Source organism: Palaemon carinicauda, chromosome 22 (assembly GCF_036898095.1).
Source record: "Palaemon carinicauda isolate YSFRI2023 chromosome 22, ASM3689809v2, whole genome shotgun sequence".
Taxonomy (NCBI): domain Eukaryota; kingdom Metazoa; phylum Arthropoda; class Malacostraca; order Decapoda; family Palaemonidae; genus Palaemon; species Palaemon carinicauda.
Window position 1 is genome coordinate 63,111,770 of NC_090746.1, and position 5,968 is coordinate 63,117,737.

The following is a 5,968-nucleotide window of genomic DNA, read 5'->3' on the forward strand; positions in this document are numbered from 1 at the left end:
GAAGAAGGCGAGGCAGAAGATTGCGACATGATGAATTACTTAGCGAAAAACTGGGAAAAAGCACCTGGTCATATATGCTACGTAAGAAGGAATGACGATGGCGCGCTCCGGCGGCGTCATCCAAGATGGCGACCGGATGTTGACGTCGCCGAGTACCAAAACAGTAACGGAGGAGGAGAACTTAGTAACGGCTCCTCCCATAACTTGCTACAATTTCCCCCTCAAAGCATAAACGCTATGTGGGGTGCAGATAGCTATGTGGCGTGTCAAACATACGTCCCCTGTTGTTATACGATATCCTAAAGGGAAACCTTATGGGTACTCGCGCCAGAAGTTAGAATTCTGTAAAACCTTTAGTTTAATTCTCTGGGAATATCTACTGTAGTCATATATACCCTTAGGAAGCTACTGAAAGAACCTTCCATCAGGACGACATGGCTTGAGCCAATAAAGGTGGATTTATAAAAAAAACAGGGGCCAACATTTCTAAAATAAACCTTTACTACAGTAAATGATGTGCTTTCAACGAATTTGACTATTACTTCCACTACAAATAAGCCGTTCTACTGTTATTGACCCACCGCTTCCCGAAGGACACAGGTGGGAACCTGCAATATTGTGCATGTGAAAACAAGAAAAATGACAAATTCGGAGATAATTTGTATTTTTCCTAACCATACAAACCTTAGCTATTTACATTGGGTTTACCTTTTAGCGTAGCTGAAATCCCAAGCCATTAGAATTTAACGAGGGTGTATTACCCCCGCGCTAGTTAGCAGGGGGGTAGGGGAATGGTAGCTAGCTACCCCTCCCCCCCTCACACACAGGTGAACTGCTTCACTTTCACTTAGAGGTAGGACTTGTCTTGGGGGACAGGGCTGGCGGGCAAATATATGTAAATAGCTAAGGTTTGTATGGTTAGGAAAAATACAAATTATCTCCGAATTTGTCAATTGTTCCGTAACCGAAATACAAACCACGCTATTTACATTGGGTGACTTATCCCTTAGGAAGGGTGGAAAGTCCCCAGCCATACTGGCTTTGGCTTTACCCGGGAACTCAGAATCCGAGTGAGTCGCACTCGAGAAAAGGAGTCCCTGCACCTCACAAGTTCCTTGCTCCGCAAGGAAACGTGTGGCCTACATAAGCTTGTGTGTGAAGGAAGAAGTGTGACCCGTCCTAGGCAGTTGACCTGGAGTTCCAGAAGGAACTCTGGGTTAGGACGTTCCCAATACCATCTCGTCAGGGAATGGGGGACGCGACAGTATTGCCTCAATACTCGGAACACAAGGAAGCATGGTTTACCTGCAGAGGTTTGAGGTCGGCTATGCAGAGACCAGGATGCTGCTTACCAGTAGAGGGGATGATGAAGAAAGAAGTAAGGGCCAGACATACTTCTTTCGTTCATGCAGACTAAAACCTGATAACAATGCCCTCAACCTTCTGCTATCTGTCCAAAAAGGAGCCTGAGGTTAAACCAGCTGTTGTGTAGCCACCACAGAGCGACAGAAACGTATCGATACTCCTGTGGGTCACGTCCTGCAGGAAGCGGGCTGCGAAGGTCATTAGACGCTTCCAGACTCCAGCTTGTAGCACCTGCGTCACAGAGTAGTATTACTCGAAGGCGAGGGACGTTGCGATATATCCGACATCGTGCTGTATCGCGACGTGACGGGGGAGGGTCTGGATTCAGGTCGAGATGGATGTCCTTGAGTCCGAGCTGAAGAGGTATACTGGTAACTCTCCCCAGTGTCCTTCTTGTGCTCCCAACCCGGCTGCACGTGAGGACAAACTGCAGCTGTTCCCAAAGATAACCCCTCAATTCCTTTACTGGTAAGAAGGAGAAGGTTTTGGGTCATCTGATAAAGAATGGTGACTCAAAATCGTGAAGGAATTGGACCGAAAGGTCGGGACCCCAAGATTCTGAGTCTAGCCAACAACTCAGGAGCGAACCTGAATGTTGCCTTCCCCCATTCCTTAGAAAGGGCGGAGTCGTACGAGACCAAGAAGATTGCTTACACACTGGCCGCGGCCAGAGTGAGCAGGAGCTCCAAGACGGAATACGATCAGAGGCCTGACGTAATGGGTCTTGAGAAGATCTCTTAAGGGACTAAAAAGTCCGAACCATGCTCCATGTTGGAGGTCTCACTCCGACTGGGGGCAGGAACGTTCGCAGCTTCGCATGAGCGAGGAAAGGTCCAGCGGGAAGGAAAAATTTTATTCCTTTCAGCCTGAAGGCCAGGGAAAGGCTGAGCGACAGGCTTCACTGCCGAGAGCGGAAAGGAGTTTCCTCCCGCCAAAAAGCAATATGTTCGTTATTGCTGGAGAAGAGGCCTCAAGGGAAGAGGTATATCTCCCACGACACCAACCACAAAAGACTCTCCACTTCGCCTGGTAGACCCCTGCGGATGACTATCACAGATGACGCGACCTCGGCCCCGCGACTGTAGCGGGTTGTCTCTTCTTGAGGAGGAGGCGTAGTGTCTCCAAGCGTGAAGCCGAAGCGATGCCCCGGCTCGTGAAAGATGTTGCAGTGTGGTTGTTTGAGCAGCCTGTGCCGTGGGAGAAGCTCTCCCGGGAGTTCCGTCAGGGGAAGCAGAGGGTCCGGAAACCATTCTGCGTATAGTCCCAGTGGAGCTCTCAGGGCCATTGAAAGGTTGACAGACAACCTGGTCTTGTTGAGACCCATTCTCAACAGACAACAAAGGAGGGAAGACGCAGGCATCGATGTTGTCCCACCATCACCGGAATGCATCTTGCCAAAGAGTCTTGGGGTCTGAGACTTGGGGGATGAACAGCGGAAGCTTGAAGTTCCAAGCTGTCGCGATCAGGTCCCCCAGGCCAGGACTTGCTGGTTACTAAAGGCCAAAGACCCCCAGGTACACTCTATCTACGAGGCTCTGCTCAGATAGTCGGAGAGAACATTCCTCGGCCCGGAATGAGCGAGCCGACAGTGGTATTGAGAGGATCTCAAATCATCTCAGTATCTCTACTGCAAGATGCGAAGGTATGAAAATGCGTCCCTTGCTGGTTGGAATACGCCAGTACCATGAAGTCGTCGCGCACGGAGCGACTCGGCAGGAGCTGTAGGATCTGTAGAGGGGCCAGACTACGGCCCCTAAGCCTGCCTGAATGATGGAGAGGTACCGGAACATGTCCCCCCCCCCTTCCTTTGACGAGTCCGAGAACAGCATCAAAAATGTGGGGAAAGGACAAGAATATCCACTCCCATCAAGAGGTTCCATAGGTCAACACCCATTGCAGGTCTAATCGTTCCGCTGGTCCCATAGGGGCCAGAAAGTCCGGTTAATCGTTGCTTTGAAACCAACGGAACTTGGGCAGCCCCACAGGGAACTTATCCTGAGGCGACCGTTCGGGACTTTAGACGGGTCAATGAGGAAAAGAGACCTAGGAAACGTCCCAAGGTAGGGATGAAAGCTCTGCTTGACTGAGAACAGGTACTGCGACTCTCCTCAGCCTTGCCACAGTCAACTGAAGGGAAGGCTCGGAGGAGGAGGCAACAGCATCTGGCGTCCCCAGGTGGTCACCCATCCAAGTACCGACCAGACCTGACGTTGCTTAACCTCGCTGGACGGAGGAGAAGTGGGGTTTCCAACGTGGTAAGGCCGTTGACTCAATATCATGGCTAGATACTCCAGATGTTGAGGCAGAAGTAGAGAAGGCTCCCAGCAAATACCATCACTCATGGTAAGGATCCGGAAGCTTGTCCCGGCGTTGAAAAAGGTCGAACCCGAGCCTACCGGAGTTGACCAGACCTCCAAAAGGTGAAGGAGGCGGAAGCCTGCTCCTGAGCAGTCATGAGGAAAGCAGGGAGAGTTCTCTGGGGAAAAAACCTGCGATGCCACGACGGGATCGCCACACCGCATCTTAAGCAGGAACACCTGTAGTCTAGGCTGAATTCCAAGAGCTTCCTGGAAGATGGATGGAATGGAAACTGAAAGTACCCGTCCTTCCGATCCAGGGCCTTAGGAGTCCTGCCGCCTCGTTACCAGTCTGATCGATTCTGCTGTTCCACGCTGGACGAAGTTTGTTCAACAAACTTGATCAGAGCCGAGAGGTCGACTACGGAATTCCCGTCTCAGATGCTTTCCTACGAGAAAGGATCGACTGAAGAAGCCGGGAGGTGAAGCCGTCGACGATCCTATGGAGGACCTACTCCTAAGGCATGGATCATTCTGCCCAAACGGGCAAAACTCTTGCCGACCCCATGGCATAGAGGTTCAGTGAAACTGAATTCGCTGACAGAGACGGCAGGCGCAAATATCCTTGGCTGATTATGGAGATCGTGCAGGAATCGGCATCGGGAAGCTGTTATCCGGATGAGTAACCTTAGGCATCCACCCAGCGTGAGACCTGCAAGGGGGGGTTGCCAATCCTAGAGTTCGTGAACTCTGCCGCTCCCTCTAGGATTATGGCCCTCCGGGAGAGCCTCCCTTGCTACCTGTTCCTGACAGGAGGAGACTGCTATTGGATACCTTGTCTTAGTTGCCGTAGCCGATCCGATAACTTAGGCCGACGAGGCTGAAAGAAAGAGGCGATGGAGGCCTGCAGGGTCTGGAAGAAAGCGCCTTGGAGGAGTGAAAATGAAGTCGACTTCCTCCGCACAACCGCTGTCTATGTCTCTGTCCTTGGGCACAAACAATCTCTTCCCAAGGATGGAAGGGTGTCTGAGTTTGTCGACATCCACAGTCGCGCATGAGCGTAGGAGCGCGGTCGCCTGTGCACGTGGGCGTGTGGACGCGCAGGCACGTGGGCGCGCGGGTGAGCACAGGCGGTCAGGAGACCGATGGCGCGTAGGCGGGTGATGGCGCGATCTGGCGAGCGATGGCGCGATCTGGCGAGCGATGGCCCGTAGGCGAGTGAAGGCGCGTTGGCAAGCGATGGCACGTCGACAAGCGATGGCGCGTCGACAAGCAATGGCGCGTCGACTAATGGCGCGTCGGCAAGTGACGGCGCGTTGGCGAGCGGTGGTGCGTTAACAAAACGCTAGCGCGTGTAAGAGACTAGTGATGGTTAGCGCGAATCGCGCTAACAGAAGGCGCGCAGGTGCATCAGGAAGGTGAGCGCTGAAGCAAGCTGTTAATCAGGCGATCCTAGACGGTCAGAAAAAAACTGTTGGCGCCCATTGGTGCGTGGCAGAAAAGGGCGCGCAGATGTGCGCTGGCGATTAAAGAAAGCAGGCGCACAGAAGGACAGAAGTAAAGGTGAGCGCTGGCTAGCAGGAGGAAGATCTACGGCAAGACTCAGCTACCGGAGATTGTGGTCCACAGCAGGCGAGCGCTAGATCGCTATTGATGGAGTCCAAGGGAACTGACATGCGTGGCAGATCGATGGCGATCGTTGACGCGTAGGAGATCGCTGACAAGCAGGCGAACATTGATACGTCTGTGGTCGCTGGCGAGCGCTAGATCGCTATTGATGGAGTCCAAGGGAACTGACATGCGTGGCAGATCGATGGCGATCGTTGACGCGTAGGAGATCGCTGACAAGCAGGCGAACATTGATACGTCTGTGGTCGCTGGCGAGCAGAAGGCAACGCATGGAATCCTGTGCGTAGAAGAAGAGTCCTTGTCCAAGACCTGAACCGAAGTTCTAGATTGCGAGGGCGAACGTGGGCGCACAGGGCGCGTAACAGGAACCAACAGGAACAGCAGAGACGATCATCAGGAGAGCGCTGACGAACAGGAGAGCGCCTGTGCGCTAACACTGAGCAGGAGAAAACACTTCAGAAGGGCGCGCAGGGGAACCCTGACACGCAAGGGAAGGACCCCCGTGGGAGGCAACCCTTTGCCCCGAAGGGATCGTTGTCCGCCAGGAGACTGATTTCCGTCGGAAGACCGTTGTCTGTCCGTCGGGAGACTGATATCCGTCGGAAGATCGTTGCCCGTTGGAAGACGAGGTCAGACCTATCCATCTGCACCAGGGGCGGAAGATCAAGAAGAAGGAG

At 52.9% G+C, this 5,968-nt stretch overlaps 1 pseudogene; it reads right to left on the minus strand.

Annotated features, from left to right (window-relative positions):
- Positions 1 to 3,515: 3,515 nt before the first annotated feature.
- Positions 3,516 to 3,634, minus strand: LOC137616798 (5S ribosomal RNA; annotated as a pseudogene).
- Positions 3,635 to 5,968: the final 2,334 nt, after the last annotated feature.